The sequence below is a fragment of the Tenrec ecaudatus genome, chromosome 10 (assembly GCF_050624435.1).
Source record: "Tenrec ecaudatus isolate mTenEca1 chromosome 10, mTenEca1.hap1, whole genome shotgun sequence".
Classification (NCBI taxonomy): Eukaryota; Metazoa; Chordata; class Mammalia; order Afrosoricida; family Tenrecidae; genus Tenrec; species Tenrec ecaudatus.
The window spans coordinates 85,484,958-85,508,174 of NC_134539.1; the positions used below are offsets into that span (position 1 = coordinate 85,484,958).

General features: G+C 47.8%; 1 protein-coding gene across 2 annotated transcripts in view; it reads left to right on the top strand.

The window, feature by feature from the left end:
- The first annotated feature begins 21,870 nt into the window (after window positions 1-21,870).
- Window positions 21,871-23,217, top strand: part of NDEL1 (nudE neurodevelopment protein 1 like 1) — a 29,558-nt gene continuing 28,211 nt past the window's right edge. The window contains exon 1 of one of the 2 annotated variants that reach the window (XM_075560916.1): window positions 21,871-22,039. The gene's annotated coding sequence lies outside the window, so the exon portion shown is untranslated. The remainder of the gene's footprint in view (window positions 22,040-23,217) is intronic. The other variant, XM_075560915.1, reaches the window with a different exon arrangement.

Consider the following 23,217-nt stretch of genomic DNA (forward strand, 5'->3'; position numbering starts at 1 on the left):
CTGTGAGCCCCGAATGAGCCAGTCTGGGCGTTGTCGCTTCTTTTCAACTTGGCGCACCTGAGAAGTAGTGGAAGGTGCTCATGTTTCCCCGGACTTTTAATTCACACGTCTCTAGTTAGTAATGGCTGCGGTGGAACCTTTCTTACCCGTGTGTGGAACCTTTTGGATTCCTTCCGGAAACCTCCTATTCACCCCAGCTCCTTTTCCTGCAGGGCTCCACTCATTCATTCCGGTGTCAGGACATGGCCAGCTCTGAAAGGCAGTCACCCCTTAGAGCAGAGGTTCTCCACCTTCCTCAGGCTGCGACCCTTTCAGACAGTTCCTTATGTTGGGGTGACCCCCCCAACCATAATATCATTTTCGTTGCTACATCATCACTGTCGACTTGCTACTGTGATGAATCGGCGACCCCTATGAAAAGGTCATTCCAGCCCCCCTTCCTGGGGGGGGGGGGGAGGGTCGCGACCCACAAGTTGAAAACCGCTGCCAAGCGCATGGGCTCCGGGAGGGCAGCCGATCTTCATGGAACTGTTTGCTTCTCACACTTCTGGAATTACAAATGGAATAGGTGTTCACTGTAGAAAAAGTTGGAGGCTACACGGGAACACACAAAAGGAAAACACAAACCTCCGAGAGAGAGAGAGAGAGAGAGAGAGAGAGAGAGAGAGAGAGAGAGAGAGAGAGAGAGAGCTCGTGGGAGACCTGGTGGCGCAGAGGTCCCGAGTTGGGCTGCCATCTGCAAGCTTGTACCTCTTTACGATTCTCGAAAGTCTCGTCTTTCTCCCTGGGAGTGGCTGGTGGTTTCAAATAGCTGACCTTGTAGTTAGCAGCCCAACGTGTAAACAAACTACGGTGCTGGGGATGGCTGCTGAGGGCAGAGATGAGGATAAGTAAACAAAATATTGCTGTCAGGTTCCACTTCATCCCTGGACGGAGTTATTCCAAACAAAGACTGTCTAAACATGTCTCTGACTGGTTAGCAAGATGGGTATCGGATTACTCAGTGACATTCACTGTGCTTCTGTGCCCGATTGATTTAGCACCTTCAGTAGAAGCCCCGTGGGCCGGAAACAACATGCACCCCATGCCCTTGCCCCCACAAGCCCTTCTTTTTATTCTGTTTTTAGAATTGTGATTCCTTCAACCTTGCTTCCACTGAGCGGCTGCTTAGCAATCCCTTTCTCTGGGGCAAAGGATAAAGTCAGCCTTGCATTCTTTTCTGGTTAAATGATTACTAATCCTAAAAGAGTGAATGGAGGTGCCTGGAGATTTCCTAGCTCTTTCTGCATGTTTTTTCCTGGGGTGGGGGAGGGAGGGATGGAGGAGGGGCACTCTGAGTCGTTTCTTCTACAGCTGACCGTCAAGTATGAATGACCAGGAGCACCAGGAAGGACTCACCCCTGAACGAAGGGACAAGGGCGGCGGACACAGTAGCTGGCAGTCTGAAAGAGGTTGGTCTGAGAAGCAGAGATCTGGGTTTCACCAGGACCCTGCCGCTGTGTGTTCTTGGGCGGGACACTCACCCTCTCTGGCTTCCTCGTTTGTTAGGGAAGTTCTAAGTTCTCTTCTTTGGTAGCTCTGCAGGAGCTCTGGGGTGTAGTGGGTTCCACACGAGGCTGCCAAGGTCAAGGTCAGCAGTGTAAACCCCCCTGAGATGTTCGGGAGACAGAGGAGCCTTTCCCCTCCTAGGAAGAGTTATAGAGCCTCGGACACCCACAGTTCTAGTCTGCCCTATAGGGTTGCCATGAGTCGGATTGGACTCGATAGGATAGGAGTGAGTTGGCTATTTTTGTTTTGGGGATCTCTGAAGATCTTAACTTCGCCCCACTAGCTGGGTGATCCTGAAGAAGTTGCTTAACCTTTCTGAGGCTCGGTGTTCTTGTCTGTGGACAGTAATAACTACTTCATCATACTTCATTGCTGCGGACGAATGTTTACAAGGCATTTATCACAGGGTCTGTCCCATGGTAAGCATCCAATAAATGCTAGCTATTTTTATTGCAAGCCAATACTTAGGTAAGAAGAGGGCAATTACATCACCCCACACTGCACATGGAAACAAACTCAGTCTTCTCAAACGAGGTCTGAAAGTTCATGCTGCGGCTGGGCCCAGTGCCAAAGGGCACAGCACAGAGCCAGCACTGGCCACTGATCTCAGCTCACGCCTCCCTGGGGCCTGGACGCTGTCCAGATGTGGGTCAAGTAAACAGGCAAGTGTTCAATGCAGGTAAATTGCATGCGTGCCTGCGGGTCGACTGGGGAAGCACTAGGAAACTGCACTTCCCAAACATAAAATACCCATGTGTGCCACGGAAGGGGAACTGAGCCGGCATGACTGTGAATGGTCACTGTAGGGTTGCTTTGAGGACAGAGCGGACAGCTTTCCAAATTGTGCCCAATGAGCACTGAACTGGGAGGCCGGAGTTACAGGTGTAGCTACGCTTTTGCTTCGGGCCTGGTGTGTGCTCTTGAACAAAGGGCCTTTCTTTGTAAAACCAGGAGGCTGGGTTCTATTTTGGTTTCCCAAAGGACAGTCTGTACACTCGTGGAGGTACACGGAGGATGGTAAGATGATACAGAGGTGAGCGTTTAGAATTTTCACAGCTCTGCATTTCTCGTAAGGAATATTTTGGGGGGAAACACCACGAGCAAAAAACTCCATGATGAGATGAGGCTGAAAACTCTAGCCCTCCCTGCCACCGAGCCCGTCCCGACTCACAGCGAGCCTCGAGGACAGGGTAGAACGGCCCCTGTGGGCTTCTGAGACCGAAACGCTTTTATGGGAGTAGAAAGCCTTCCCTTTCTCCAATGGATGGTTTCAAACTGCTGACCTTGCAGTTAGCAGCCCAAAGAGCAACCATTATGCCACTAGGGACCCCGGAGAGGAGGTTAAAGTAGGGCTTAAAGAGTCTTTTAAAAATGACAACCCAAACTCAAGCACAAACACAAACTGTTTGAGTCGGCCCAGACATTCAAAACATGGCTAGGCAGGCGCGGCAAAGGCTGTGACAGTGTTAATGTGGCTGAGAGATTACAGGGCCTCAAAGCTGTCTCCTTCCCACGCCTTCCCCCACCCCCACCAGTGAATATGATGAGATGCTCAACTGCTGCCTGAAAGGTACTGCCGGAGAAAGGCCTGCCAAACGGCTTTTGTGAAGATCTAGCCTAGAAAACCCTCCGGGGCAGCTCTATTCTGCCACATGGTTTGGGATGAGTCAATTTGACCGTGCTTAACAATAGGCAATAGTAACAGAGAATTTGCAGAAGGGATTAAATGAATGATTTTGAGATAGACTGATGATCTCAGCTTATCCTGGTCACTGTCAGCCCAAGTGGTGTTCTGAGAGGGAGGTGGGAGGGTTCGAAGCACAGGCGGAAGCCAAGGGGCAGGAGGCGAGAGTGGGAGACATCACACTGCCGGCTCTGAAGATGGAGGATGAGACTAGAAGCTGAGAGAGAAAGGGCCCCGAGAATGACTTCATCCTACCCACGCCTTAATTTTAGCCTTCCAAGACTCATTTTGGACTTCAGACTTCCAGAACCCTAAGAAAATAAATGGGTGCTTTAAAAAAAAACAACAACCCATGAAGGTCATGGCCCATCACTCATCTGTCGGTCTGCTGCCTCACGCTGGTCTGCGTGTTGCTGTGCTGCTGGAAGCTACGCGTTTCACAGACGCCAGCAGTCTCCCACGGTGGGCAGCTGTCAGGGGAGCTTCCAGATTAAGGCAGACCAGGAGGAAGGACCTGGCCCAAAGGAGCCAGTGAGTCAGCAGAATAATACCTGACGTAGCGCTCCAAGACGAGCCCCTCTCGTGGGAGGCATCGCAGTACGACGGGGGGAGAGCTGCCTCCTCGACCTTCCTGAGGTGGTGTGACTCGAACTGAGAAGAGACAGCTGCAAACATCCATTGATCATCGGAATGGGGACTGTAGGAAGGGTGATGCAAGGAAGCTGGGAACTTTTCAAGAATAAAACGGAACATTTGGTGACCAAGTCCCGAAGTATGAGTGAACTGAAATGAAGTGGTCTTGGCCATCTCGAGTCAGATGACCACATGGTCTCCTAGGCTGGCAACGACAAATGGAGGATGGACAGAATGACATTCGTCATAGGAAAGAAGACCTCAGGATCTATGCTGCAAGGCAACATTGTTAGTGCTTGGATAGCAGCCTATTTCTACAAGGAAGGTCAGTTAGTATGGCTATTTACTTTCAGATGAATGCACTAACCACTAGCGCTAAAGGTTAAGGAACTGGAGACTTTTACGTCTGCAGTCTGCAATTGATTGGACATGTAATCAAGACTCATTCATAATTACTGGTGATTTGGAATGAGACAGTTGGACAGGAAGGATTCGTAATTGCTAAATATGGCCAGTGTTAGAAACAAGGCCAGAGATAATATGATCGAATTTTGTAAGATAACTTGATGGAATTATTCATTGCAAGTACAATTTTTCAGCAACATAAATGGTGAGTATATGCATGAACCCTGTCAGGTAGAATACATATCGACTACATCTGTGGAAAGAGATGATGGAGAAGTTCAACACTGTCGGAACCAGGCCAGGGGCTGACTGCAGAGAAAGCAATTAGTTGTTCACCCCCAAGTTCAAGTGGAAGCGGAATAAAATGAAAACAGGTCCACAGTAGCCAAAATATGACCTTGAGTATATTCCACCTGAATTTAGAGCACCTCGTGAATAAATTTGACACCCGGAACGCTAATGACTTAAGGCAGAGGGCTGTGCGTTGGCATCAAGGAAATCATCTCTAAAGACAGAAAATAAAACCAAGCAAGGCCAAAATGGATGGTGAAATCTAGTCTGCCACTCACTCTTAAACAACGAGCAGCTCTCGGAGAGGGGAAGGCAGGGTGAAGTAGGCTCCTTTAAAGGGAGCCTTGGGAAGACCAAGTAAAGTATGAAAACGAAATGTGCAAAGACCTGGAGTTAGATAACCAAAAGGGAAAAATATGCTCAGCGTTTCTTACGCTGAAAAAAATTGCAGGAGAAATTCAAGCCTTGAGTCAAAGCATCGAAGGCTTCTACGGGTACAAACACTGAGTGACACAGGAGGCTGGGAAGGCGATGCAAGCAATGCGCGGAGTCACTGTACCAAAAAGAACTGGTCGACACGCAACTGTTTCAGGAGGCAGCACATGATCAAGGAAGGATGGAACCGACGGAAGAAGTTCAAGCTGCGCTGACGGCACTTTTGAAAAACAAGACGGACAGACAAACAGTTGAGATGTTTCAATAAACGTATGTCATGCTGGAACCACCCATTTGTCTATGCCAAGAAGCTCAGAAGGTTGGAAGAGATTCAAATGTATGCCCATTCCAAAGGAAGGTGATCTAAAAGAATGTGGAAGTTATTGAACAATATCATTCATCTCACATGCAGTTTTTGCTAAAGATAAATTTTAAATAGCTACAACAGTACACTGACAGGAAAGTGCCAGCCATTGAAATCGGATTCGGAAGAGGCTGTGAAATGAAGGATGGCATTGCTGACGTCAGGGAGATCTTGGCTGGAAGGAGGGCATACTAGAAAGATGTTTCCCTGATTCATTGACTATGCAAAGTCGTTCAGCTATGTGGATCGCACAGACGATGGATTATGAAGGTTAGAAATTCCAGACCACTTGTGTACCTGTGCTCCTGCAGGACCTGTACCCACAGAGGCAGTCCTTGAGACAGAACAAGGACACACGTCATGGTTTAAAGTCAGGAAAAGTGTGGGTCAGGGGTACATCCCTTTACCATGCTGAGTCGTTCTGTATGCCGAGCAAATACTCCAAGAAGCTGAACCAGATGAAGAAGAGCTTGACACGAGGATAGGAGGAATAAGCAGACGTCACAGCCTTGCTCGCTGAAAGTGAAGACCTCCCGAGGAAGATCAAAGACCCCAGCCTTCAGTGTGGATCACATTTCAACTCAGAGAACAAAACTCTCACAGCTGGACCGAGTAGCAGCATGATGATAGACAGAGAGCGTATGAAAGGTGCCGAGGATTTTATTTTACTTGGATCCACACTTAATGCCCATGGAAGCCACGGTTGAGAAATTAAGCTACACATTACATTGGGAATATCTGCCACCGATGGCCTCCTGGAAGTATTCAATAATAATAAAAAAGATGTGGCAACAAATATACAAGTGTACTTGATACAATGGATGGCTGTTTGGGTTGGGATAAGAGTTGGACGAGCCCCCAGTAAAATGACTGAAAACAAAGAAAGAAAATAGAGCACTAATAACTGCGGATATACACATATCTTTATAAAATTATGTCATAGCTGGGTACTTAGCCTGGAATATTAGCTAGTTCATTCACTGGACATTATTTAGCAACAGTACGTTTAACTCAAGAAATTTATGAATACTACTTTTTTCTTGGTTATACCAAAACAAAATAAAGCAAAATATATTTATTGACATTCCAAAAGAAAAAAAATAACAAGATGTGACCTTGAGCCATAATGTATGCCTGGCCCAAGTTGTGGTATTTACAATTGTCTCGTATTCAGGAGAAGCTGGATAGTGGACAAGGAAGACCGAAGAAGAGTCGATGCCTTTGAATGACGGCGTTGGCGAAGAATAGACCTAGCAGGGACTGCCAGAGGAATGAACAGATCTGTCTTGGAAGCAGTATTGCCCGAATGCTCCTTAGAAGCGAGACTGTCCGCTTGTGCCTCAAGCCATCAGGAGGCAGCGGGCTGTAGGGAAGGGCATCATGCCCAGTAGAGTCTGAGGAAAAGAAGAGACTTTTAAGAAGACAGATTGACCCAGTGGATGTAACAACAGGCTCCACGGTAACTATTGTGAAGACGGCACGGACCAGGCAGTGTTTCGTTCTGTTGCACCGAGGGTTGCTAAGAATTGGACCGACTCGACCACACCTAACAACAACCGCCAGGTTATGGCAAAGCCGGCAAGCTTACCACAGCCATAGGAAACGAACGCTCCCGATATTGGATGTACTCATAGGTGGTTCAACCTGTGTTCCGGGCTGAATTTTCCAGGGTACAGTCAAGGAACCTAGGTATGAGTAAGTCTCTCCTAGGCCACCTGCCCTCACCCATCTCGGAGGCATATGACTTTCCTATCCTGTTGGAAAACTGGTGGGAATGGGGCAGGGCTCTCAGCCTCAGCAGGAGGACACGGGTACCTTGGTGCCAAGAGGGATGAGTCATGGGAACCATCAACAGCATCATCTGGTTCAACCTGTTCGTTTCAGAGATGAAGAAACTGAGGTTGAGAGAAGGGAAGTGGCCTGAACGAGATCACCTGTGATGGGCTGATTTGCCTGAGACTAATACCAGGCAAATTCCTAAGGTGATGCGACGGAATAGCTCCCAGCTGAGGTGTAACTGGGTTCTCACATCAGGGTGGGGAGCCCTGCGAAGGCGTGGGGCTGCGCTTCTGGTTGGGGGCGGAGAGAGATTTGTGTCACCCTCTGGCCACCTTCTTGATGTGTGTTTCACATACATAGGTTTATCTTTTAAACATGAAAACATTTTTTTCCCAATAGAGAGTTAATTTGACTAAAGGGCGTTATTCAAATGTGTAGAGATATTGACTTTAAAACTGGTGGCTGAAAACTTTCCTTACCACTTCTTTTGTGCACTGTTGTCTGTAGAGGGATATTTGATTTGTGACAGTCGTTTGAGGCGTGCAGCACAATTGTGTAGTCAGTTGCCAAGAGCTCTGTGGAACACTCGCTCCCTTTCCCCACTGCACACAATCTCCCCTACTACTAACATCTTGGCATAGTGGTTACACATTGGGTTGCGACCTACAAAGTCCATAGTTCAAAACCACCCGCTGCTCCTTAGGAGCAAGATGGGGCTTTCTACTCTCCTCAACAGTTATGGTCTTGGAAGCTCACAGGGGCAGTTCTACCTTGTCTTACGAGTCGGCATGGACTGGATGGCAGTGAGAGATTGGCATCTAACATTCCCTTGGAACATTTGTAGCAGCTAAGGAACCAAGAGCATTGCATTGCTAATTTGAGTTCACTCTTGGCGCCGTACTGCCCTGTGGAGTTGGAGGTTACCAACTGGGCGACTAACCACAAGGTCAGCAGTTTGAAGCCATTAACTGCCCCTCAGGAGAATGACGAGACTTTCTACTCTCGTAAAGGGTTGCAGTCTCGGAAATCTACTGGGTTAGTTCTACCCTGCCCCATAAGGTAACTATGGGTTAGTTCTACCCTGCCCCATAAGGTAACTATGGGTTAGCTCTACCCTGCCCCATAAGGTACCTATGGGTTGGAATCAACTTGATGGCAGTGAGTTTTGACCAATGCATACTATCACGTGTCCACCATTACAATACCATACGGAGTAGTGCTCTGTGCCCCACTATTCATGCCCCTGCTCCCCATCTACCCCCGGGCACCATGGATCTTCTTAACTGTCTCTGTAGTTTGGCTTTTCTAGCCTGTTCTAGCTCTCATATCGTGACCTTTAGCACATTGTTGAAACAGCTATACTTGGAGAATGGGCTTCCTGTACCCCCTTAGCAGCGCCCTCGGAAGGCCTTCTCTCATGCCCGGTCTGCGCACCTTCCAAGGATTGTCACCCACGCTTTCTTTTCATGGAAGGAGCACTTACACTGAGATCGACACGCAACCTGGACGTTGCTTGTCTGCAGCTCGCCATTGGCACGTCAACATGGGCCTCTGTGCAATGGACAGAGCTTGATCTCCCAATTTTGAGCAGAAAACATTTTCTGTGTAGAGACCACAAAACTCACTGGTTGTCAGTTTTCAAAATGAAAACGGGTCTGAAATGTCCTCTGAAAGCCCAAGGACTGTCCCTTCTTCATCCTCGGTTGTAATGACAAAAGGCTGGGGTGTAATTTAGACAACCAGGGGAGTGACCTCCAGAGGAGCAATCATTCTATTTAGGATTGGCTGTCATCAAAGTCCCGGGTAATTCTACCATTCAAAGTGCCCAAGATCATTACGTTGTGAGTGCACTGGTGTTTAGCAAGTTGAAAAGATTGGAGGGTGGACACGGTTCATGTGCTGACCTGCTATGTGTGTTTGCAGGAGGCAACTGGGTGGCCTCGCCTCTCGGTTTAATTAGGGAGCAGACTCAAGGGCAGTGGGCTTTTGGAAACAGAAGGAACAGAACTGGGAACTCTCCTTAGAGAGGCACTTGACTGCAAGGCTGGAATTGAAAGGATCCTGAAGTTGTTGTTGTTGTTGTGCTCTGGGCCCGTAGCCATCCTGAATGACGGAAGCGAGCCACCCCATCGGCTTCCCCCGTCGTAATCTTATCAGATCAGTTTGCCAGGTCTTTCCTCCGGGGGGGCCACGGGCGAGTTAGCAGTTGAGCATGCAACCACGGTTCCTTTCTATAGCGACAGGCTTAGGGAATAAGGAGCGTATTATTACTTTTGAAAAATGATTTCCAAAAGAATCTTGAGGATGTTTAGTTCGGGTGCATTCTCATAAAAAAACAAACAAAACAATGTTGCTGTGAGTTGAGGTGCCATCGAGAGTTGGTTCTGACCCACAGTGACTTTATGCACAACAGAGTGAAACACTGAACCAACAATGCAAGCTTTCCCCGGAATGAAACGTTGCTGGCTCCCACACCTTCCTTCCGATCGTTCCTATGCCTGAGCCCGCTGTTGCAGCCACTGTGTGAGCCATCTCACTGAGCACCTGCCTCTTTTCCACTGCCCCACCGCTTTACCAAGCCTGGTGTCCATCTCCACGACTGGTTTCTCTTGACTACATGTCCAGAGTTGTGAGCCGAAGTCTCACCATCCTTGTCTCCAGGGAGCATTCTGGCTCTACTTCTTCCAGACAGAGCTGTCTGCCCTTGGGGCAGTCCACGGGACTTTCAGCACTGTTTTCCAGCAGCATAATGCAAACGCTTCAAATCAATTCCTCTTCATACTTCTTATTCATTGTCCAACTTTCACACGCATATGAAGAGATTGAAAACACCATGGCGTGGGTCAGGCACACCTTAGTCCTCAAAGGAACATCCTTGCTTTTCGACACTTAAAAGGAAAAAACAATCAATAGACTTATTTTTTTAATCTGCTTTGATCTTCTCTTTCTCTCCTCTTTAAGATCATCTTATTGGGGGCTCTTACAGCTCTGATAACAATTGTATTGAGCATATTTGTACATATGTTGCCATCATTATTTTCTAAATATTTACTTTCAATTTGAGCCCTTGGTTTCAGCTCCTCTTTTCCCTCTCCCTCCTCCTCCCATCCTCATGACCCGTTGATAAATGAGAAATTATTATTTCCATATTTTACACTGACTGCTTTCTCCCTTCTCCCATGGTTCCTTCCCCGCTCCTCTTCCCACTACTACTCCCATGTTTGTACCTGAGGGGTTTATTTGACCTGGGCTTCATGTGTCCTGAGCTGTTATCTGTACCTGTGCACATGCTCTGGTCTAGCCTGGAGTGAAAAGCAAGACTGGAGTCATGATACTGGTGGGTGAGGAAGCCTCAAGGAACCAGAGGAATATTGTGTTTCATCTGTGCTTTCCTGAATCCTGGTTGACTCATTCCTTCCTTGTGACTCTTCTGTGAGGGGATGTCCCATTGTCTACAGATGGTTTAGGGTCTCTGCTCTGAGCCCCCTCATTCACAATATGTTTTTTATTTGGTTGTTTTGGGTCTTCTGATGTCTGCTGCCTGATCCTGTCCACACCTCATGATCACACAAGCTGGTGTGCTTCTCTGCTAGATGGCTGTTTAACTGCAAGCCTTTAAGACCCCAGTTGCTATATCTTTTTATAGCCAGGCACCATTGGCTTTCTTCATCACATTTGCTTGTGCACCCCTTTTATCTTCAGCTAGCATGCTGGGAGGATGAGCATCACGGGGAATGCCAGGTTGTCAGAACAAAGTATTCTTGCGTCGAGGGAGGGCTTGAGTCAGAGGCCCCAAATCCATCCATTTCCTCAATGTATTGCCATATAAATATATGTACATAGACCAATACCTCTATTTTTATTATTTAAAGTATTTACATATGGACACACCTATGCTTATATCTCTATCCATAGATTTGCTTCCTAGATCATTCCTGTTTCCTTTTACCTTCCTCCTGCCCCATCATCATGTACAGCCTACTTCAGCCTCTTAGTAATTCCTTTCAGCTACATTGCTGCTGCTCCAACATCCTGAGGATCTCTGTCATCCTACTTGTTTATTTTGTTTTTGACTACCGTATATACTCGAATATAAGCCGACTTGAGTATAAGCTGAGGTACCTAATTATTACCTGGGAAACCAGAAAAACTGATTGACTCAAGTATAAGCCTAGGGTGGAAAATACAGAAGCTATTGGTGGGTTTCAATAATCAAAACAAATGAAAATAAAATTACTAAAAATTGAGACGTCAGTGGGGTAATGTATTTAAATATTTATTTTAAATAAAAAACATAAATAAAAGGACAACAAGTCATTTAACATTAGTAAACCAGCACAGTAAGTGGAAAATAGGTTCAACAAAAACTATAAGGTATCAACAATGATACCTTAAGAGTACTATTCCCTGAGTTCAATCAGCAACCAAGCCAAATGTAAAGAGTTAAAATCCTTCAACACTGGATTCCTCGTCATCATCCGTATCCCAAGGCAGAGCTTCAGCTGGTGTGAGGTCATCATAGATGTTGTCCTCACTGAGATCGCCGTCATCACCATCACTGCTGTCATTTTCACACAAAGCGCAGTCTTCACTGCCATCCATAGTATTACTAACACTACATTTCTGGAAGGCACGTCGCTCCATGTCTTCTGGAATGTCTTCCCGTGCATCTCGAACCTACTTTGCTATTAACTCTATGTCAGGCTTCATGAGATTTCTTCCTTTTGTTAGTCGGGCTTGACCAGATGACATCCATTCATGCCAGATCCTTCGCACACAGTCTTTAAAAGGCTTATTCAAAGATCCATCCAGAGACTGCGGTACAGATGTAAGCCCACCTGGAATAACGGCTAAAGTAACTTGACTAGATTTTGCCAATTTTTTTTATGTCATCCGATAGGTGGTCTCTGGACATATCCCAAACAAGTAACAATGGCTTTTTCTTTAAGGCTGCTCCTGGTCGTCGGTTCCAAATTTCGTCCAGCCATTTTTTTGTTCCGTCTTCATCCATCCAGCCTTTAACATGTGCACACACAGTGATTCTTGGTTGGAAATTGATCTTTTTAGGCAAGGTCTTTCTTTTAAAAATAATGACAGGACACAGCTTAGTTCCATTAGCCAAACATGATAGAACAACTGTGAAGTGTTTTTTTTTCATTTCCTGTGGTTTTGAGAAAAATAGTTTTTTGCCATAGTTCTGCTGCTTGGAAGATCAAAAGTCATGGCAGTTTCATCCATATTCCCAATATCTGCTAGGTCATAATTATAAATCTTTTGTTTTATAATAAATGACTGGAATGACATAATTTTTTCTTCAAGGTCTTGTGGAGATTTCTGGAGAAAGGCAGCGAAAAGGGAGGAAAAAAAGGAAGACCCTCAATGAGATAGATCGATAGAGTGGCTGCAACATGGGCTAAAGCATAAAGCCAATCGTGAAGCTGGAGTAAGACAGGACAGCATTTTGTTCTGTTGTGCACAGGGTCTGTAATGAGCCAGAACCAACTGGATGGGGCCTAACAACATCAACCACCTCCAGGCAGAATTCTATTCTGATTCATGGACACCTACGTGCGCAGAGTAAAATTCCACTCCATAAGATTCGCAAGACCGTCTGGAAGCAGATCACCAGGCTTTAGTTACTAATCTAACCATTGGGACCACCCAGGAGTTTTTAGAAATATATAGCATCATGGAATCACCATACAGAATAGCTTCACTGATCTAAAACTCCGTTGTTTTCTATTTGTTCTTCCATCTTTCCCCGCGGACCTCTGAAAACACTGGTCTTCCTACCTTCTGTTTCGCTTTTCCAGAACACCATAGGGTTGGAGCCACACAGCAGACAACCTTTCAGACTCACGTAGTTCAGTCAGCAATACTTAGTTTAGGTTCCTAGATGAGGAAGCAAGTTTAAAATAACCACATCAAATGGGGAGCTGATATCAGGGGCTCAAGTGGGAAGAGAATGCTTTGAAAATGATGATGGCAACCTATGTGCAAATGTGCTTGACACACTGGAGGAATGTATGGATCGTGCTAAGAGATGTAAGAGCCCCCAATAAAAATATTTGAAGGAAAAAAAATAACCACATCATCTATCCTGAGACCAAAAGAACTAGATAGTGCCCAGCCATCCTAATAGATCCTCCTGACTAAGGCGACAACAGCTAGTCCTAGGTAGAATGAGCGAGAACAAACAGAGCAGCACTCAGTTTTTTAATAATAAAAAAGGCAGCCAGGATAGAGCAGGAGAGAACAGAGCACCCGCTGAGACTATTGCCACGAGGCACTCTGAAACCTAGAACTTCGCCTGTCTCCTGGGATCACCTCTTAGTGAAGTACCAGAGTCGCGCATAAAAACAAAGAATATTGGCCATAAGATCTACTTAAAAATCATCAGGCCAACAACTTTTCGACAGCAGGGATGAGAGGGTCTGGGGACAAGGTAACTCCAGAAATGGAAAGGGGACTCATCCAGAACACAGTCAAAAAGAATGTGGATGCCCTGAGCTACCTGTGACGCATGTCACAGGGGGCTTCTCCTACAGGGACCTAGCTTGGTACGTAAGCTTTCACTCGAAACTCCACAGCACGTTATCTGTTCATCATTTTATTACAGCTCTTATCACAATCCACACATACATCAATTGTGTCAAGCACATTTGTACATTCATTGCCCTCATCATGCTCAAAACATTTGCTCTCCACCTAAGCCCCTGGCATCAGCTCCTCATTTTCCCCTCCTTCCCCCTCCCCCCTCCCTCATGGACCCTTGATAACTTACAAATTATTTTGTCATATCTTTCCCTGTCTGACGTCTCCCTTCACCCACTTTTCTGTTGTCCATTCCCCAGGGAGGAGGTCACATGTAGATCCATGTAATCCATAGCACATTATTAAAGAAGAAAGTTTCCTCCATACCTTCTTGTGGATTTTTAGCTTGTTTCTTTAGTGTTTATTTAAAATAACTAAATGCATTCTTTTTAAAAAGTCTGATTGGGTAGATCAAAAGATCTCTTCAAAGTGTTGAAGAGCAAGGATGTCGTTTTGAGGACGATGGTGAACCTGACCCAAGCCAGGGTATTTTCAATGGCTTCATATGCATGTGACAGTTGGACACTGAATTAGGAAGACTGAAGAAGAATGGAGATATTTGAATCATGGTGCTGGAGGAGAATATTGAAAGTCCCATGGACTGCCAAAAGAACAAACAAATCTGTCTTTCAGAAGTGCAGCCATGGAACAATCTCCCCACAGATGGGGCACAGGGAAGGGATGAGTCAACCAGGGTGCAGTAAAGCACCAATGAACCACACACACTATGTTCCTCTGGTTGGATGGTGAGACTTTGTCTCAGGTATTTTGGACAGATCACTAGGAGAGATCAGTCCCTGGAGAAGGATGACATGCGTGGTAAAGCAGAGAGGCCAACAAAACCCCCTTTTTTGGTGTGTTTGTTTTCATGCAAAGGAAGCCCCTCACTGAGGTGGAGTGATGCAGTGGCTGCAACACTGGGCTCAGTCGTGAGGACAGCGCAGCACTGGGCGGTGTCCCGTTGTGCACAGGGCTGCTATGGGATGGAATGGACTCAACAGCATCTCCTAACAATTGCACATTAATGCACATTATGGGGGGTGTAGAGAAGAGGGGCGGGGAAGGAAGAACAGATCAGAGAGAGAACCACTTGTGACTTAACCTACCAAAGATGCCTACCGTGGACATTCTGGCGTTTACCTTTCCAGACTTCCCCATGTATAATGCATGTATATTTTCCTATTTTTACAAAGATGGGATCACAGGGCATCTATAGTGCTGAGTGAGTAGCTTTATTCACCCAACTGCGCATTGGGAACCCATTTGATTCTTTAAATTCCTCCGTCTCGTTTAAAAAGAATTGCATCATTCCACACGATCAGTCTTCAAATTGACGGTTGTATTTAAATTTTTGCTAAACAGTACTCTGATGAGCACCTCTAGGAGGGACATCTTTGAAAAATGCCTTGCACATGCTATCACCAAAGATCTGTGGTCACACTGCTCGGTAGGTAAGTTCCCAGAAGTAGAGATACTGGATCAAAGTAGGTATACACGTTTGAGGTTTTTGATACAGAACAGGAAACTGCCTGCCAGGAAAATCCACCTCCATTGAGAATTCCCCTTAGCACTGGACATAAGAGCGCTGCTCTCCCTCTGCTCTGGTGTGCACTTTGGAATCAAGCACTGTAAAATCTCATGACTTTGTTGGGTGAAATATGGATTTCCTTCTTTGCTGTTCGCTTTTGAACGTGTTTGACTGGGAGCAAGGTGGAATATGCTTCATATGTTTGTTAGCCCCCGTATTTAAGTGTTGATCAGTTCTTTCCTCGTGTTGTCTTTTTAAATGGTAAAAATTCTAGACTAGGGAAATGTTAGGGTGAGAAAAGAAAAAGGGAAGAAGCAACAACAGAGAGGAGGAAAGAAGGTGACTGCGAGCTTACATTCATAGAAATTTAAACATTCATTCAACAAACTGAGTACCTATTACATGCCAGGCACTGAGGCTAGAGAGCTAGCAATCAAGGCTGCTGTCCTAAATGCCACCCTGACTGTGAAATATTTGTCCTGGCTGAATGTTTCCTCTTAGTATGTACCACTCTCTGACCTGCTACTGCTGTGTATTTGTTATTTATGTTCTGTTTCCCCTTTCTTCATGCCCCAGGAAAGAAGGTGAGCTTCTTTTATTAACTACTCTATCTTAGGGCCTACAACAGTGCCAGGCACTCAATAAATATTAGGTGAACAATTGGTTACATGATCTTTTCATCTTGGTCACTTTGACTCATTGGTTTACTTGGGAATGGGAATCTGCCCGACTTGCCTGACAAAATCAGCTCCGATTGGTAAGAAACACTCAATTTCTTTTCAGCCCTGTCATTTTGTGGGTCTGGTTTGGGAGCAGGTAAGACAGGCGCCAACTTGTCTGCATAAAGCCAGAGTCTTAGTCTCTGGCTGCAATCACACTGTTTATGGAGGTGTGATGTCAACAGCTGTTGGGGTTGCCAGGTGTCAACCAAACAAACGAGCAATTACAATGATCTTCCCTTCCTTGTCTGTGAAGGTCACTGTCACTCTGGGGTGTGGGCCAGGGTCTGGGGCTAACAGGGAAGGCTGGGACTTGGAGCAGCCGGGGTTCTGCAGATGATTCCAGAATGGGAGGTGGTCCACAGCTCAGGTAGGCTTCCACAGGAAAGAAATTAGGACAAGTTTCAAGGGATACATGTAAAAGTGGGCGGTCGTGGTCCAGTGGTAGAATTCTTGCTTTCCATGTGGGAGATCCAATCCTAGTCAGTATACCTTCTATACATCCAGTCACTGGTAGCTGTGGCATATTTATTGTTATGAAGCTGAACAATTTTCATTGGAGCTTCCAGAGTAGGACAGACAAGGAAGACACTCTTGCTTGTGATAGTTAGGCAATACACCCCCATGAATCACAGTGGTCCAAGCAGCAACCGTGCTTTGGATGCCATGAGTTGGGAGCCCACTCGACAGGTGCTAACAGCAACATTCAACCATTTGGGTTCTCTGGTATATGCAGTGCTCCATAGCTTACCGAAATTCCTAGAAGGTCAAATGTTTAAGCTAAGTACACATGGCCGAGATGCTAATTTCAAGAGATTCTTGGATGTGATGGGATTTCACTTTCTAATCAATAAACCAAATTCATTGCTATTGAGTCATGGTGACCCGGTAGGGCAGGAGTCCACTTTTTAAACAGTTCACTGTCCCTCAGACCTGTTGGAGGGCTGGACTATAGTTTTAAAAAAACTATGAACAAATTCCTATGCACACTGCAAATATCTTATTTTTTAGAAAAAAACAAAACAAAACAAAAAACGGGATAAAAACGGCTCGGATAAATGTCCTCGGCGGGCTGCATGTGGCCCATGGCTGTAGTTTGAGGATGCCTGCGGTAGGGCCAGGAAGAACTGCACCTGTGGTTTTCCAGGACTATAACTCTTTACAGGAGTAGAAAGCCTGGTCTTTCTCCCTTGGAGCGGCTGGTGGTTTTGAATTGCTGACCTCGAGGTTAGCAGCCCAGCTTGAAACCAGTATGCCACCAATAAGAAAAAAAAGGCCAAGTGGCAACTCACACTACTTCAGTTGACCCTCCTAGATAAAGACAATGACTGGCTTTTCCTTCCAGGTACCCAGGCCCGAAGGAGGCCTATAGTGGACCCCAATTTAAGGTGTCCTCACTCTTTTCATTTCCCAGGACGACCCCTTTCAGCAAGTTCCCTCTGGAGATCTGCAAAGAGGGAAAAGATCTTGCTGGCAAGGGATCCTAAGGCCAGGAGCAGGCTGAATTCTGAGGTAGACAGTGGGTAGGGAAGGAATGGGAGAGCCGGTTGGGAACACAAACATCTAATTCCTGCCTTTCTGTTAACTGCCAACAGGACAAATTCTGGTGGGAGAACTATCAACTGTGTTCAGTGAGCTATGATTCTCTAGGGACTTCAGAGACGTATCTGACCAAAGGGTGATTCCGTAAGCCGTTGTGAACTGTGTGAGGCCCGACTTGGGCTTATAGGGAAGCAAACTCACTTTGCACAGGGGAGCCTTGCTGGGCAAGGTCGCATATGATTGGGATTTCAACAGGTGGAGGGGAGGGCAGAGGAGCCAAATCTGGGAGCCGCTGTGGTGGACAGGACAGTGGGAGTCAATAAAAGGTAGGCTCAGCAGGAAGGAGTGGTCCATTTGGGCGCTGTGGTAGAAAGGCTGGTTGAATCCAGGTAGGTGAACTGTAGGCTGGAGACTGTAGAAATAGGCCTTGAATGCCAGACTGCTTTTTTCTGTTCACAAAGGCAAGAGACCATCAAAGCAAATTCTGTGCTGGGAATGATGCTCTGTGCACACAGAGTGGGATTTTAGGAAGAGGATTCCGATGGTTGTGTGTGAACTGCTTGGCTGGGCCAAAGCAAAGTTCAAGGGAGAGGCGTTTGGGGATGAAGAGAGAGATAAATAGGAGTATTTGGTCTAGGGGGTCTCAGGGAGAAATACTGGGAAAGGACCATGCAAGTGACGAGAAGCTGGGGAAGAAGGATAATGGTGATTTGACACAAGCTTTGCGCCTCGCTCGGGGACTAGAACAATGACACGTTTGGCAGAAACAGGAAAACTCATTTGGGGAACTTTGGGTGGCAAAGGAGGTTCATTCTGGGTTTTAGGCCCACAGAGCTGGCGGAGGTGGTGGGACAGCTAGGTGGACAGCCAGCAGGCCAGTAGCAACCAGCCAGCTACTAGGGGATTCCTTGCCTCACTCAACCTATCTCCTGAGCCAAGGACAGGAAATCCTTCATGCTTACCAGAAAATAGTGGTCAAAGGCATACATGCAGAAAGATTTGGCTGAATCAAGCCTTTGATAAAGTTGGGGTATCTGGCTCACCCAAACTGTAAGGAATAAGCATGTTTTAGCTCCTCGGCGTTCTCAGAGTGTGTTGGTCACATCATGAGTGTGTGAGGTGGCTGAAACCCACCTCATTGGCTACAGTTTGGGCTCATACTCAGATGGTTTCTAAGGCAGCTTGTCAACCCACCTACCGAGTGGTGGAACCTGGCTTCTCAGACACAAGCTGCGTCTCAGTGCTTGTGGCAGGGAAGATGCGGGGGCATGTGGTGAGGGACTGGGGCATTGGTTGAGCTCAGAGAGGCTTTTACTGGGACCCATCATTTTTCAGGAAGGCAGAAGAGTTGGGCAACCCTCATTCACCTTTTCAACCTGCTGCATGGCTGATTTTGTAACTTCGGTTCCCCTTTGAGGCTTCTGTAGGGACACGATGGGTCAGAATTGACTAAATGGCATTGAGTGAGTCAATCTTCAGAAAGGGCCTCGGGCGAAAGACTTGATCATCGGCTTCCAAAAGGCCTTGAAAACCCTACTGAGCGGAGTTCTTCTCTGCACACGTGAGGCTCCCTTGAGTCTGAACCAACCTGACCGCAAAGGCCTTGGTTTGGGGCCGTCATCTTCATTTCCATTTCATTTCGCCCAGTCCACCCTCGCCCCCAGGGTCCCTATAGGGCCTTTGACACCTCTAGGAAGCTGTCAAGCAGAGCCCATTCATTAAAATAGGGCCAACACACCAGTTCTAACTGGTCCAGTGGAGTGGGAGGGACGGCGGCCTGGAAGATGACACCATTTTCTGAGTGGCTTGGCCTGTTATTAGGTGACTCAGTGAATAGTACAGAGCGAGGACGGAGGGCAATGGAAGGCTAAGAGTAGCAGTCTTTTGTCTATTTATTTCCGTGGCAGTGGACTGCTTTTTCTAGGCACAAGACCCACAGGAAAAACCCTCACTAATAGCCTTCCTGCCCATGATATCACCATCTCAGCCAGGAAAGCAGAGCCCTGGAGCCTGGATTAGCTTCCATGTTGTGTCCAAGGCTAGTGGTGGTGTTTTGTTTTTCAAGTAGTTATATTTGTGTGTATGTCACATATCATACAATTTAATTGTTTGATAGTATTAAGAAGATTTGTGCAATCACCACAATTTCAGAATATTTTGTTTTCGTCCTTGTTAGTTCCTACCCACCGCCCTTTGTTGCCATCCCCTTAGGCAACTATCAATCCAATTACCATCTCTAGAGATCTGCTGTCTATCCTGGATTTCATACATAGAAAATCATACAAAACACAAACAGGAAGCAAGCCAGCAAACAAAACAAAAAACCCAACGACAATGATTAACATAGAAAATCTCCATCAACAAGAAAACAGAAAATAATTAAAATCAAAGCAACTTTAAAATAGGTCAAAAGGGAAATCAAATGATAAGGTTTTACATGATGACCTAACCGTATCTACCATAATCAACTTTAAAAGGCTATATGTTTGAGAGCAAGCCTGTACACATCCCTGAACTCTGGTCAGAGGGGTTTTACCAGAGGCTTAACTAATCCATGTGAGGATCCTGCAATTTTCGGCTTCCACTGTCATTCATATCCTTCTGCAAACCAGGTACTAGTCTCTCCTTCAGATCTGGGTTTTATTATTTGTAATCCTTGGATCACACAGGTTGGTGTGCTTCTTTCATGTGGCCTTAGCTGATTTCTCACTTAGATGGCTGCTTGTCTTTTAAGACCCCAGATGCGATTCTTTCTGATAGCGAAGCTCTGTCTGGTTTCTTCATTGCACTTTGCTATAGTACCCATCTCCTCAGGGGTCTCTTCAAGAGGGCGAACATCAGTGGTCTGGGAGTAAGACCTGCATAGGTTTAAGCCCCGGCTCCTTCTTTATTTCCATGAGTCTCAATTTTCCAATATGTAAAATGGAGGTAATTATTCTAGTGTCACAGGCTTGCTATAAGGATTGAGTGCGGTCAAGCATGTAAACACTTAGCACAGTGCTCAAGCCCAACAGACAGTGACCATTATTCCTTGAGAGACGGTAGTGGCCAACGGGATACCTTCTGGAGGCAGGCACTCTAGACCAGATGGGTTTTTATCTTGGCTCCTTCTCTTTCAAGTTAACTTGCCTTGGACAACTTCATCTTGCAGTCTTGGTTTCCTCATAAAATTATCCATCCTTTGAAGGTAAATAAGTGGCCATCTTGCTCAGAAGCAACAAAGCCTACATGGAAGAAGCACTCCAGCCTGTGTGATCACGAGGTGCAGAAGGGATGATGTATGAGGCATCAAAGAAAAAAACATCATATGTGAATGAGGGGGAGTGCGGAGTGGAGACTCAAAGCCCTTCTGTAGGCAACTGGATATCCCCTTATGGAAGGGTCGTGGAGAGGAGATGAGCCAGTCAGGGTGTAGGATAGCAACAATGAAACATACAACTTTCCTCTAGTTCCTACATGCTTCCTCCCCACCACTATCATTATCCCAATTCTACCTTACAAATCTGGCTAGACCAGAGGATGTATATTGGTACAGATAGGAAATGGAAACACAGGGAAGCCAGGACGGATGATCCCTTCAGGACCTGTGGTGAGAGTGGTGATACCGGGATGATGGAGAGAGGGTGGGGTAGAAAGGGGGAACCGATTACAAGGATCTACATATAACCCCCTCCATGGGGGACGGACAACAGAAAAGTGGGTGAAGGGAGGCAAAAAACACAGCCGGTGGGTTCTCTATGCCTTCTTCCAGTTGTTCCACCTGAGCCCATTGATGGGGCCACCTGTCAATCCATCTCGTCCTGGTCTGTCTTCCCCCCAGCCCCTCTACCACAAAGCCCAGGCTTCAGGTTGCATGACCCGCATCTTCTTCTTGAGGCAAAAGAGCAGATAAACTGTGAAACAGTTCAACACAACAGCGGCCGTGGCGAGCCTCGGTGACGCTGGGGCACGGTCGGCCCGTGGCCTTCCACTGGGCGGTCAGGGTGAACTGGCGGGAGAATGTACAAAAACCCACTTTAGACCCGCACACTGCAACCAGGGTCCTTGGCGGGTTTGGGGGACAGGAGCTGGGCAGGCGGGGGGGGGGGTCCAGACGACGTCTCAACTTGCCAGTCAGTGACGCGGGCCCTTCGAAGCCCGAACCCTCGAACGTAGTCTTGGGGTCCCGAAGCTGGTGCCGGAGGCGGCCGTCAACCCGCCTGACGTCAGTGCGCCTGACGTCAGCGCGCCGGGCGCCGGCCAGCCTACGCTGTGACGCCGGGCCCGCCCCCGCCCCGCCCTTCACGGACGCGCTCGCGCGCGCATGCGCCGAGCCCCGCCCCCGTGCGTCACAGAATGGCATCGGACACCCGGGTAGCCCCTGACGTGTCGGGGCGGAGCCGGGCGCCGAGGTACGCGGAGTGGGGCTCGGGGCTGCGGAGGGCCGCGGAGCCGAGCGGCTGGGCGGGCCTGGCCAGGCCAGCGGAGCGGACACGTCGGCCGAGCGCCGGCGAACATGCGCGTTTGACACATTGGAGGTGAGCCGCCGCGCCGGGGGCCCTCCCGAGGGGCTGGGGCTGGCCGGGCGGCGCCGAGGCCTGGCCCCGGGGAGCCTGCCGGGCCCGGGGACTGTGCCCGAGGCCCCGCTGGGCCGGGCCGAGCCGAGTTCTGGGGCGGCCAGTCCGGGGGGGCACCTGTTCCAACCGCTCCAACTGCCCCCTCCACGCCCAGGCCGAGGGGTGGCCCAGCCGGGGGGCCCACGGGGAGCGGGCTCGGCAGCCTCCGGAAGAGGTGCCCCGAGCCAGGTTGGGTGAAGCGCTGCGGGGATGGAGGCCAGTCGGTTGCACCGTGGCCCGGGCGCTGGTGGCGCAAGGAGTGGCCCAGTTGGAGGTGGCAGCGGCGGCGCGCCCAGCCCGCTTCCCCGCCGCCTTCACCCAGCTCCCTGCGGCTGGAAGGTGTTCTGGATCCGGGTTGGATTGCGAGCCCGGAGCTGGTCTCCCGTGGGCGGCGAGAGCGGATCCCAGAGCCCACGTTCGGTTCCGCTGGCATCCCGTGACACCTCGGCCCAAACTGCTAATCATCCCCCTTGGAGTTCAGGCAAGGGTCACCAAGTGGGCTCGGTTTGCTCGTCTGTGCTCGCCTCGATTTTGCTGACAAGCCACGCGATTCACCGCTGAAGTTTTTTTGCCAAGGAAGCGGACAGTCCGCGTCCGGAGCGCCTTTGCCGGCTCTTTCTAGACCCCGTCACCTTGTGGCGGATTCTGCGATCGCCTTTTGACGGATGGGGAGATGGAACCTCTAGGTGGGGAGCTGTTCAGGGATTAGAACTTGGGTTCAGCTAACTGACACAAGTAGTTTAGCCCAGACCAGCATTCACTTCCCCAGGCCCCGAATTCGGGCTTTCTTCCGTGGGATTAGCATGCCCTTCCCATGCAGAAAGCAAGGGCGAACATTTGATACACCAAGATCTAGCAGAGCCTAGTTCGGCGACGGGTTTCAAATACGCTAGGAACAGATTCACCCAGGATAAGAGCCACTGAAGTTTGAGGAAAATCCTTCTTGGAAGCTTATTAACCAGGCGACTGGTTACTTATTTTGCTTGGTAAATTGTGTTGCTATTAATTAGGTGAGGAGGCATGGTGATGGTTTGCTAAATCAGGAAGCAGATAATTAGTTGGTGGGTCAAAATGCAGCAGGTTGAAACGCGAAGGGAAAT